Source organism: Tenrec ecaudatus, chromosome 9 (assembly GCF_050624435.1).
Source record: "Tenrec ecaudatus isolate mTenEca1 chromosome 9, mTenEca1.hap1, whole genome shotgun sequence".
NCBI classification, from domain to species: domain Eukaryota; kingdom Metazoa; phylum Chordata; class Mammalia; order Afrosoricida; family Tenrecidae; genus Tenrec; species Tenrec ecaudatus.
In genome coordinates, this window is record NC_134538.1 from 113,018,499 (window position 1) to 113,031,994 (window position 13,496).

Genomic DNA, 13,496 nt, shown 5'->3' on the forward strand with positions numbered 1-13,496 from the left:
ACTCGGGTCAGCCTATATTTGAGTATATACGGTAGGTTTCAAGTTAAAATCTACTACTTAATAACAATGAGATGTTATATATTGTAGGGAAGCGAAATTACTTGAATGACTTTTCTGGCATATCTTTTTAACTCCAACCCAATGATTTGTGGAAACAATGGAAACAGAGTGGATAAAATCCCAATAGATGGGGTTAATGTGTATTAAATGGAGACATATCAGGAGAATCTAAGAATCATTGAGAAAAAAACAGACTCCAGCTCTGAGAAATCACCAGGCAGCGAGAAATCTCTGCCTGAAGTGGTAGAGGCAGCAGTGGCCTGCCCGCAGAGACCATGAGACAGAGCCAAGGAAGCCACGGAGGCAGAAGTCAAGGGACTGTGTGCCAATAGGCTGAGGACCAGAGACCAATGCGGCTGCTGGCTGGGGAAAGGCACTGTGGTGGATAGAAGACTTTTTTGTCTTTGTACTGATATGATCTTATTCTTACCACCCCAGTGTGGTTTTTCATTGTCTTTTGTTGGTTTTCCCAGCTGTGAAGCACAGGAGGGGTGCATGTCTAATGATAATAACTAATACAAGGTATTATAGGGAATGCAGGGGTGGGGTGTGTGTGATAGGGAGGGAAAGGAGATTTTGGGAGCAGTTAATGAAGGGCGAGGACGGAGTGCAAGAACTGATCACGGTTGCACAACACCTTTTAAAGGTGCTTTAACCATGAGGGGCGGGGTGGGGCCTGGGTGCACGAAGATAGATGTGATGCTGATAGTACAAGTACCCATGATATGATTGAGTGGCTGAACTGTTATATTGTATGATATGTAAATTGTGTGCCAATGAAACTATTGGGGAAAAAGAGACGTCATCCTTAATGTTTTCTGATCCTGGCTTGTGGTACCCTGTGAACTTTTCTAATAACAAAACAAACTCCATGCCAACAAGTTGATTCTGACCCATAGTCAGTCTATAAGAAAGACTATAACTCTCCTGTGGGTTTCTGAGCCTGGACATCTTTCTGGGAGTAGACAGTCTTCTCTTTCCCCATGGAGTGGTGGGTGGATTCAAGCTGCTGACCTTGCATTGAGTAGTCCAACACATGTGAGCAGGGCTCCTACATTCCTTGTACATTTCCGTGATTGTGAGTATTGTCTGTGAGTTCTATGTGGACAAATGGAGGGTAGAAGCTTGTCAGACTTTTGCCTTCTGTCTTTTGGGAAGTGGCCTTTGGCCCTATGGCCTCCATGCCATTTTCTCAAGTTTAATCTTTAAATTCTTATGAAGTACAACATAAAGCATATAATATATTTAAATAATTTTCTAGGATACATAGAAAATAAAACTCAAAAGCATGTTCATATTTTAACAGTGCTTGGTTTGAATTTTGGCTTTACTTCTTGAGAATCGTGGGAACTTGCAAAATGTATTTTTTTCACTGGTAAAGTAACATTTAAAGAGTATTCAGCATACCCATAATAGTTATGGGTAGTAGTCTTAAAGTATTTAATGTATTTATTAAATATGCCAGAGAATTCTACAGTCCAGGTTATAGTGAACTATGGACAGCCTGGAGAAGAAGGGAAATTCCAGGGCACTTCATTGTGCTCGTAAGGAACTTGCACATGGATCAAGGGGCAGTTTTGCAAACAGAATAAGGGAATACTACATGGTTTAAAATCAGGAGAGGTGTGTGTCAGACTTGTATCCTCTAACCATACTTATTCCATCTGTATGCTGAGTAAATAATCAGAGAAACTGGATGATATAAAGAAGAATGTGGCATCAAGATTTTTGGAAATCCTAATAAAAATTCAAGATATGCTTCTTCAGGTCCAGTGGTGATTGGTGGCACTGGGAGGATAGAGGGAAGGTGGGGTGGAAAGGGGGAATCGATTACAAGGATCTACATATAACCTCCTCTCAGAAGGTAGGTCAACAAAAAAGTGGGTGAAGAGAGATGTTGGACAGTGTAAGATATGACAAAATAATAATAACTTGTAAATTATCAAGGGCTCATGAGGGAGGAGGGAACGGGGAGGGAGGGGAAAAATGAGGAGCTGATGCCAGCGGCTCGAGTGGAAAGCAGATGTTTTGAGAATGATGATGGTAACAAATATGCAAATGTGCTTGACACAATGGATGTATGTATATGGGTTGTGATAAGTGTTGTACGAGTGCCCAATAAAGCGATTTTAAAAATTCAAGATATGCTTGAGATATTACCACCCTTGTTCGCTGAAGGGATTTTAAGCATTGCTGATGAAGATCAAGGATTGCGGCATTTCCATATGGGTTTCAACTCAATGCAAAGAAGATCAAAGTCCTTATAAATGGACCCAAAGGTAATATCATGATAAAAGGAGAGAAGAGGGAAATTGTCAAGGATTTCATCTTGCTTGGCTCTACAATCAATATTTATTAAAGCTGCATTCAAGAGATAAAAGGAAGCGTTACATTGGGTAATTCTGCTGCACAAGACCTTCTTAAAGGGTTGAAAAACAAGGATGTCAATTTGAGGATTAAGGTGGGCCTGACCCAAGCCATAGGATTTTCAATCACCTCCTATGCTTGTGAGACTTGAACACTGAACAGAAACAATGGGAGGATAATTGATGCATTTGAATTGTGCTGTTTGAGAGATTATTGAAAGGACCACGGATTGTCAAAACAACAAACAGATCTATTTTACAAGTACAGCCAGTGGGTGGGCTCAGTCGGGCCAGGGATGGCCAGCTTTTGTCTCATATACTTTTGCCATGATGTCAGGAGAGACCAGCTCCTAGAAAAGATCAGGTCTATTAAAGTGGCCGGGCAGCAAACAATAGGAAGGTCTTTGACAAGAAAGGCTGGCACAGTTTCTGTATGATGGGGCTCCAACAACGGCAAGGATGGCGCAGGACCAGCGCCTCGTTCTGCTGTAAACAAGTTCACTGTGACGCTTCACCTACTAATGGCACCCAACTCCATCGTGGGCTACGGGAGAGCCAAGGACAGAGGAAGGAGCCTAGATCAGAGCAGCTTCTCACCATCTCAAAGGAAGATGGATGTGGAGAGGGTTCTTTGGACTGGTGGTCATGCACTGAAAAACCCCTTGCCCCAGGGAAGGTAGATACATGGGGAACTCTAAGGAATGCTGGGCCTCAAGATGCAAAAAAGTGACAAGGAACTTTTTCCAAAGTTAACCTAGAAAAAGCCTTCCCCTTGATCTGGAAGCCTGAATGTGGACTTGCAGTCTCCCAACGGCGAGAGAATAAACAGTCTTGGTGGCATACAGGGTGCTGCATTGCCTGCAAGCCGAAAGAGCAGCGGTTCAAAACCACGAAGCAAGGGTTCACATTCCCTTAAAGAGATAAAATCTTGGAAACCCCCAGGATTGCCCTACTCTGTCCAAAGTCGGAACCACCTCGAAGGTAGTGAGTTTGGGATTATGGAATCCATCTACTCGGGGCGCTTCTGTTAGAGCAGGTCTAAGATAAATGGGAGAGCTAGGTTCGTGGTGAAGTTCTAAACTAGTCTATGTCATGACCAAGCTAGCTGAAGTCCCTCACACCAATCCTGGTAAACGTTGGTTACCTAGCAAGTCTTAGAAACTAGGACCAAAATGTCAAAATGAAGATGTTTCCACACCTTGCAATCTAAAAGAGGAGAACATATCTGGTAAAAAAAAATGACAGAAATAACTTTATTTGTTTTGCTCCATTTTATGAGTATTTATGGGAACTTCTGATATTATTTGGGCAGAGTATATGGGCCTCTGTTTATAAGAGCCATGATGAGAAATATAAGAAAATGGTTTTGCTGATAAACCAGAGTAAAACCAGCATATATATATTGTCCAATGAGTGCAACTAGAATTTTAAATATATTTATTCAAAGAAATTATTTGAAAGCCTACCTATAGATGGGTTGCTGATCATAATTGAGCCCTTATGTGTCAGGGACTAAAGAAATATGAGGGAGCTTTAAAAGTTGGCAGGAAAAATTCCATTACCTTAATTCAATTTTTCCATTAATGATATGTGAAGAATAAATCATGGAAATTACACCTTCCAATTCTCCCTACTAAGTACACACATACACACACACACGCACACAGAAAAGATTGGTTTCTTAATTAGTCTCAAAATAAAACTATTTTCAAGATGGGAGAATCTTCAGTGATAACTTCCCCACTGTAATAAAAATATTGAAATTAGAATGAATAATTGGTATATACAAAGTGACCAATAAGAAATACAACTAGTTTTCTCAACCTTTTCTGCTGAAAACCATACCTTTCAAGTATGTGGACTCACAGGACTTAAGAAAGAGCCTATCTTATTGAGTCAATTCCTTAGGTTTAAAAAAAAGAAAATAGACATAGGAAATGAAAAATACAGACAAATGCTAATTACTTTTCATATCAGTATAATATGTATTTTAGAACTTTATTAAGTGAATCGGGATAGTAACAACCACTCCCACCATTCCCAATTACTTGTAGCAAAACTTTATGCAAATTTTTTAAAATAAGAGTTTTCTTGTTTTTGTTTAACCTTCTCTTGTGAATTGAGTGAAGGTCTATAGAACAGACACATTTTTTCATTCAACAATTCATACAAATTTTGTTTGCAGTCAACAATTCATTCAGATTCCAATCTCTTCTGCCACCACCAATTTCTTCCCATTCCTGATCCCAGTCCTCTTTTGCTAACCTTCTGAACCTTCTCCTTGGGCAAAAGCAGCCCCTTTGATTTTAAATGGTCGCTTGTTCTCAGGTGTGATTGCCTCATTAGTGTTAATACTCCCCTTATGGGCATGTCTTCTGTTTGACTGAAAATTGAGCCACTGGGGTGAGTTCATTCCTAAACCTGAAGTGTGAGTAAGCCTTGGGGGCTCAAGTAGTCTTTATTTATCCAGGAAACCTGTTGTTTTTTAGTAATTTGGAGTGTTGTCCCACATTTTCCTCTGTTCCGTATTATCTCCTGTGACCCCTTTCGAGCAGTTGACAGAAGTAACTTGGCAATATCTAGGTTTTCTGATCTCAGAGGTCATGGAGACTGACTGACTAATTATTTCCAAACATCTTTGATTTTCATCAGTTTTCTTTCTTCTGGACAGGCAGAGGCCAATATTTGAAACTTAAGTGGCACAAAGGGGTGGTTAGGGCTTCAGTCCTTTCTCACCAAAGTAAGATGTAGAATAATGCCTTTGTGGATTTTGTTGTGCCAGTTGACCTTGATGTCCCGCAAGGTGTTTGGTTATGTGAAAAATTGCCCCCGTATGCTTTAACACATCAAGCGATATATTTTCACATCTTGGAGCAATGTTTTACAGCACACATCATCTGCTGTATTTGGGGATAGTATTCTTTACCTTGAACATTTTTGCCTATTTTAATTAATTTAACTTCATATTTTATTACTTAATCATACTGTACAAGCAAACCAGCAGTAAGATAAAAGTAAAGACTTCTAAATGAAGGGGAAATGCCTGTAGCACAGCAGAATAGTTCTAAATTCATATGATTTTGATCTATTTTTCAGACCGTCCTCAAAGTCGCTCTATAAACAACACCGACTATAACCACACCTACTGTAACCACACCTACAGACTCAATTTCCAGTAGGAAAATATCACACGGAGCACTTTGGGAGAGGACTTCATAAGTGGATCCATCTTCTAACCTAAAACACAGATTTGGGGAAACAAAATTAGAGGGTGTGAAAAACATTTTTGAACTTTTTTCTTTTACCATCATGCCAAAGAGTGGCATTTAGCTGAGGAAAAACACACCCGTTATATTTAATGCCCTTCCTATTAAAAGAAAAAATTGGCAAAGAAATAAAGCAGCAACAGATACTTTCCAAGCTCTATAGTTTGACCCAAGTTTTCCTCTCTTTAGTCCACCAATAAAAATAAACTAGAGCCTGCGAGAGATTATTGAACTAGTCCAAATTGGAAGTTGAGGTCTAAGTTACCACCATACAGGAGTCACTTGTACTGTCATCACATACATTTTCCTGAATGGAAGCAGAACCGCCTCTACTTTTTGTCAGATTCACGAGTCAACCCTGATCGCCTTTGCTACTTTCATAACAAGGAGAATAACACAAGAGTAAGGGCGTTAATTTTCCTGACCATCATCTTTGTTTGGTGTAAATTGAATCAAAGACAACAATTTGTTGTATTCATATATGCTACCATGACTAAAGCTTCGTCTTTATTCATCACCTTCCATTTCAACATAGTTAGAATTTATCTTGGCCAGTCTGTAGATTTATAGTTGCAATTTTTCAAAGATCCCATTAAAGCGTTTTAAATATTTGTCATCAAAGCCACTTCTCTAGGTATCTAAAATTAGAATTGATTGAGCTAAATATGACTTCAGCTATTGGAAATAAAATGATTAAGGTAAATCCCAATTAAAAAAGTGACATTGAGAGATTTGTTTTAATTCATTAATATTTGTTCTGGGGTGCAAATTCTTTATATTTAAATTTATGTTAGCTTTGCAGACCAAATAGGAATTTGCTTGAAAATGTTGTGTATTTGTGGCTGAGAGAAGCTGAATAATGGCAAACAGAGTGAGCGGTGCGTGCGCAGGCATAGAAAGGTGTGGCACCGCTTCTGGTGGGAATAAGCGCATGTCTCCGTGACTGGCTTACGGTGATCGAGGGAGAGATGATTATTCTGGTTTATAAATTCTCCCTGCTAGTGTAAGGAAATGGAACACTGGAGAGACCTAAGGAGGGGAAGTGTTTCACTTTTCATTTTACAATCCACAGCAACAACGTAGAGGGAGATGTGCAGCGGGCTGGTGTTACAGTAAGGAAGGCCAGTTAGGGCATTTTGACTAGTTTGGAATTTGATGTGCATCTCCAGTGGCTCAAAACCCATCAGAGAGGGAATAGAGAGCAATGGCAACGACCATTAAACTAAAATTTCTGTTGGGATAGAGCCGGGGAATATTTCTTTCTAACAAGTTCTCAGGTGTGCTGATGTTCCTGACCCAGGAGCACACCTTACATGCCACTGGTCCAAAATCTTCTCACTCAGCATTTGACCTTTACCCACGCAGTATTGGCATCACCGCGGACCTTGTGAAAAATGGAGAATCTCAGAGTCTATGAATAAAAATCTACATTTGATAATATCAACAAATAGTCCTTGAGAAGATTAAAGTTTGAGATGTGCTGCTCTCCTGTGAGATAAAGAAGACTTCGGCGGTGGGGAGAGAAATGGAATGTGTAGAATGATTGAAGTCTTGCAGGGTGAATTAAACAGAAGCGATGGTTATGCTTCCCGAAATCCTGCTCCCAGCTAGAAGGAGCCTGGTGGTGCAGTGGGTTACACTTCGGACCGCTAAGCTCGAAGTCAGAGGTTCAAACCCACGAGCTGTTTCGTGGGAGAAAGCTGGGGTTCTCCAGTTTCATCAACATGTATATATTATGGCGGCTAGTTTCACAAAGCACTGCTCCATCTTGCACCACATTAACAATTATCAGTATATTTGAAGCCATGGTGCGCTCCCTGGGTCAACCCATCTTGTCCACTTTAGTTCCGTTTTACACTGCCCTCCACTTTCCCAAGGGCTAGTCTCTCCCTATGTCATGTTCAATTCATGTGAGAGGACGTCTTGCCATCCTTGCTTCCAAGAGCCACTGTGATGGTGCTTCTTCCATGGCAGACTTGTTGGTTCTCTGACAGCTGTGATACGGACTCCGACACCCACAGAAACAGTGCTGCTCTGTCCTGTGGGGTGGAGATGAGTCAGGATTGACTCCGTGGAAGTGAGTGTGGTTGTGAATTCGAGTCACAGGTGGAGAGGATGCCTTGAACTATCAACATAATCCTCCCAAGCCTCCAAATGAAACTCCGTGTGTACGCTTACACCTTCTATAGGCCATCTATATCACCTATCTGATAAGGCAAGCAGATGCACAAAGGGGACCAAATAGTGTAAACAAGTCATGAAACCTCTGCCTTGGAAATTGAGATTCAAAACTATATTTTATCTACCAAGACTTGGCTTTCTAAATAAGAAAACATATCCAATTCCTGGCTCTGATTTTGTATTTGTGTCCAAGTATGCTTGTTTTGTTTCCCTCCTCCTCTGGCAGGGGATCCTGTTCCAGGCCAGATAGCTAAACTATTTCCTTCCTGCCAGACAGGTAAGCCAATTGCTTATTGCGTATGTTAACAAGAAGAGAAAGTAATCACATGCTATTTTTTTAACAAGAAAAGTGGTTTATTGCATTAAGCAAAGAGGATAAAACACAGTACTAAAGAGAGACTGCTGGGCCAGCCTGTGGGTTTATTTTGTCTTCTGAATTTTTTTCTTGGGAAAAGTAGAATTTCTGCCAAATCATCTGTCTCTGAGAAGAGGGTTCAGTAAATGGTGTCAGAAAACTAGAAACCCTTCTCTGAGAAAGTTAAGAGAATAAGTCGCCAAACTCACTTTTGCAGCAATGGTGAATGTGGCAGGCAGCGACAGAGCCAGCATTCTGCTCTAGGCCCCCCAGTGACTGGCTGTGAGCTCTTGAGAAAGTGCCTTCATGTTTCTGAGCCTTAGGGTCTTAGAAAACAATCCGAACACTTGGCTGATGCAATAATTTAATGAGATAATAGGCATAAAGCTTTTGATAACGTATCTGAAAGTTAATAATAGTCCCGACATTTTAGGCAGTGATTGTCTTATTCGGCCCATTGATTACCACAATGGAGCATATCCCAGATTTCCTTGGTTATGTTAAATATTTTGGATGCATTGGAAACAACAGGCAAAAATTGTAAGACCTAAGGCAGCAGCATGATTTTCCAACTACCAGGTGGTATACTGGTGTGGTAAGACCTCTTCCTTCACACATGTGCCACTATATTATGGTAAATAAAAAAATTAAACAAATACGTGTGTGTGTGTGTGTGTGTGTGTGTGTGTGGTGTCCTGGGAATATGACACTGGAGGTAAATGGCCCGTGGGCCATATTTGACCTGCTCTGGCTGTTATCATGATGCAGGGGTCCCAGGTGCTTCCATGATCCATCCTTTTTTTATCTTTTCTAATATCAACCATTCCTCCATCTGCTGAGTTTGATAATTTATTGCAATAACCACACTGAACTCACAGACAATACTTACAATTAAGGGGGTTATTTGGGAAGTTAAGAGGTTGCCACAAATCATGATCTGTAAACAGCAAGGATGCAATCATTGGCCCAAAGAAACACTTCTCTTCAGCCAGCAACCAAGTCTCTCTTCAGTTCTTAGCTTCTCAGCCATGTGGTCCCTAAACTTCTGCTTCTGTGGGCCCAGCAGCCAGCTTCCCTGTGGCTCCTTCTCATAGGCCCATAGTTCCGAGCCAGAAGAGAAAGGATCCCATCGTCTTGAGGCTGTTGTTCTGAATCTCCATGCCACAGTGTCTGGTGCACCTGGTCTCAGAAGTCTCTGCCCCTTCAGACAGAGATCTTATATGTACTTTTCCAATGGTCCCCAGGAAATTCCTTTGTGTCCCAGGTAGCTCTTATAGGACATCAAGCTAATGTAAAAGATATATTACTTACAAACTTCAAAACTTCTTTTCATGAATATTTAAGAAAGCACAAGGAAGAAAGACAAAAATAGTGTTCTTCCAATAGTGACATAGAATAAAAGTTGAATCAACATGTATTTAATATATGATGCATTTATCTATCTATATATCACAAAACCAATGACTTGTTCATAGCAAATACCTTTTCAACAACACAAAAGTAAACTCTACACAGGGACGTCCCCAGGTGGAATACACAGAAATCAAATTGACGAAAGCTGGGGGAAGACACAATGGGGAAGTGCAATATAAGCAGCTAAAACCAGACCAGTGGCCGGCTTTGCAACACACCATCAATTGCTTATATGTAAAGTTCAGGATAAAGCTGAAGAAAATTAAGCCAAATCCCCAAGAGTTAAAATACGACCTTGGGCCTATCCCACCTGAATTTGAGAACATCTCAAAAACAGATTTAAATCACTGACCATCAATGACAGAAACTGATGAGCTCTGGCAGGACATGAAGACCATTATTCACAATAAAGGCAAAAGATACTTAAAAAGACAAGAAAGAAAGAAAAGATCAAAGTGGATGTCATCAGAAGAGACTTTGAAACATGCTTTTAATCACGGAGTACGTCAAACGAGTGGAAGAAATGATGAAGTCAAAGAGCTGAAAAGAAACATTCAAAGGGCAGCTCGAGATGATAAAGCCAAATATTAAAATGAAATGTGCAAGTACCTAAAATCAGAAAGCCAAAACGGAAGAACATGTTCAGCATATCAAAAACTGAAAGAACTCATGAAAAAATTCAAGCCTACAGCTGAATTTTGAAATATTCTATAGGCAAAATATTGAATGATTCAGGAAATATCAAAAGAAGATGGAAATAACACCAAGTCACTGTACCAAAAAGAACTAGTCCACATTTCACCTTTTCAGGAGGTAGCATATGGGCAAGAATCAATGGTGCTGAAGGAAAACTTCCAAACTGCAGTGGATGCATTCACCAAACACAAGGCTCCAGGAATTGATGGCATAGCCACTGATATGTTTCAGAGTTGAAGAAGTGATGGACGCACTCACTGGTCTACGCCAGGAAATTTGGAAGGCAGTTCCTTGGGCAAGTACAAGGGAGAGGTCCATATTTGTGCCCATTCCATAGAAAGGTGACCTAACAGAATGCTCAACCTATAGAGTGATATCATTGATATCATGCACGAGTAACATTTTGCTTAAAATCATCCAACAATGGTTGCTGCAGTACCTTGAAAGGGAACTCCCAGAAGTTCAGGGCAAATTCTGAAGAGCACATGGAACAAGGTATATCATTGCTGATGTCGGATGGATCTTGCCTCAAAGCAAAAAATACCAAAAATATGTTTTTTGTGTGTTTCACGGACTATGGAAACATATTTGATTGTGTGGCATCTATCTATCTATCTTTCTATCTATCTATCTATCTATCTATCTATCTATCTATCTATCTATCTATCTATCTATCTATCATCTATCTGTCTATCATCTATCTATCTATATCTATATAAATAAAATCCTTTTATTGGGGGCTCGTACAGCTCTTATCACAATACTTACATCAATCCATTAATACTTACATCAATCCATTGTGTCAAGCACATTTGTATATTTGTTGTCATCATCATTTTCAGAACATTTTCTTTGTACTTGAGCCCTTGGTATCAGCTTCTCATTTTTTCCCTCTCCCTTCCCTCCCCTCCTTCCTCATGAACTCTTGATAATTTATAAATTATTTTTTTTCAGGTTTTACACTGACTGAGATCTCCCTTCACCCACTCTTCTGTTGCACATCACCCTGGGAGAAAGTTATAGGTATATCGTTGTGATCAGTTCCCCTTATCTCTCCCCTACCTTCCCCTCCTGGTATGGCTATTCTCAATATTGGTCCTGAAGGGTTTATCTGTCCTGGATTCCCTGTGTTTCCAGATCTTATCTGTACCTATGTAATGCTCTATTCTAGTCAGATTTTTAAGATAAATGGGGTCATGATAGTGAGGGGGAGGAAGCATTAAAAATTAGAGGACAAGTGTATGTTTTATCGGTGCTATACTTCAACGTGACTGGCTCATCTCCTCCCTGCAACCCTTCTGTAAGAGCATGTCCAGTTGCCTACAGATGGGTTTTTGGTCTCTACTCCACTCTCCCGTCATTCACAATGATATAATTTTTTGTTCCGGGTCTTTGATGTCTGATACCTGATCCTGTTGACATCTCATGATCACACAGGCTGGTATGCTTCTTTCATGTGGGTCTTGGTGCTTCTCAGCTAGATGGCTGCTTGTTTATCTTCAAGCCTTTAAGACCCCAGACACTACATCTTTTTATAGCTGGGCACCATCAGCTTTCTTTACCATATTTTCTTATGCACCTGCTTTGTCTTCAGGGATTGTGTCAGGAAGATGAGCATCATGGAATTCCAGGTTAATAGAACAAAGTTTTCTTGCATTGAGGGAGTACTTGAATGGAGGCCCAATGTCCATCTGCTTACTAAACCTATAAATATATGTATATAAATCTATTCCCCCATTGTCATATATAAATATATTTACATATGTACATGCCTGTATTTAGACCTCTATAAATGTCCTTTGCCTCCAGTTCTTTCCTGTTTCCTTTTACTTTCCTCTTGTCCGACTATCATGTTCAGCCTTCATTTGGGTTTCAGTAATTCCTTTCTGTTACATTGCCCTTGATCAAGCTCTACTAGGTCTCCTACAACCTCCTTGCCATCAATTTTAGATCACTTGTTGTTCCCTCGTCTCTGGGTTTGTTAACTCACTTCCTTTCTCCTGCCTCTCCTCTCCCATGTCCCCCTGGAACTGTTGGTCTCATTGTTGTTTTCTCCTTCAGATTGTTTATCCCGCCTATTTTATCTAGATAGACATGCAGAGATTATAATATGCATAAAAAGAGGCCAGAGCAATACAAAGCAACAAAATAAAACAAAACAGCAACAACAACAAAAACCAAGGACAAAATAAAAGCCTAAAAATAGTTCCAGGTCTGTTTTTTGACGTTTAGGAGCGTTTTCCAGTCAAGTCTGTTGGGGTGCCATGCCTTCACCCCAAAGTCCATTTTTAGTATATCCTTGGGATTTCATTGCTCTGTTTCCTTTGCTGTTCTGTTGCATGTACTTAGTGTTTCACCTCAGTGTGGTGGGGTCATATTGGGCAAATTCCTGTACTGTGTCTCCAGTGTTGTCCCCAGTAGTGCTATGGGTCAGTGAAGGACATCATGTCTCCTAGTCGGGCCTGACCCTATGATCCTCTGTCTGCATTGGCTGCTTTGAGCAGGAATATCATCCTCAGGGCTTGATGGGCTGTGTGGCCCATTTTAAACTGTGGATAACCTTGAGAAAAATGGGAATTCCAGAATGCTTCATTGTCCTCATGTGGAATTTGTACATGGATCATGAATCAGTTGTGCAAACAGAATGAGAGAATGCTGTATGGTTTAAAATCAACACACATGTGCTCAGGATTGAACTTTCTCACCATCCTGTAAGCTGAGAAAGTTGTTAGAGGCTGGCTTATATGAAGAAGAGCCCAGCATCAGGATTGGAGGACGACTTATTTACAAGTGCACTATGCAGTTGGCACAGCCTTGCCTGTTGAAAACGAGAACTGAAGCCCTAGCAGATGAGAACCAAGGGTTGTAGCCTTCAGTATGGATTACAACTCAGTGTAAGAAGAGCAAAAGCTTCATAACTGGATCCAAAGGTAAAATCATGATCAATGGAGAAAAGGTTGAAGTTGTCAAGGATTTTGTCTTACTTGGATCTGTAATCAATGCTCATGGAAGCCAAAGTCAAGAGATCAAAAGACCTATTGCATAAGTTACATTGCTTCACAAGACCTCTTTAGTTTATTGAAGAATATGGAGGTTACTTTGAAGGTCAAGGTGTCTGACACAAGCCATAGTACTCGCTATTGCTTCATGTTCATGTGG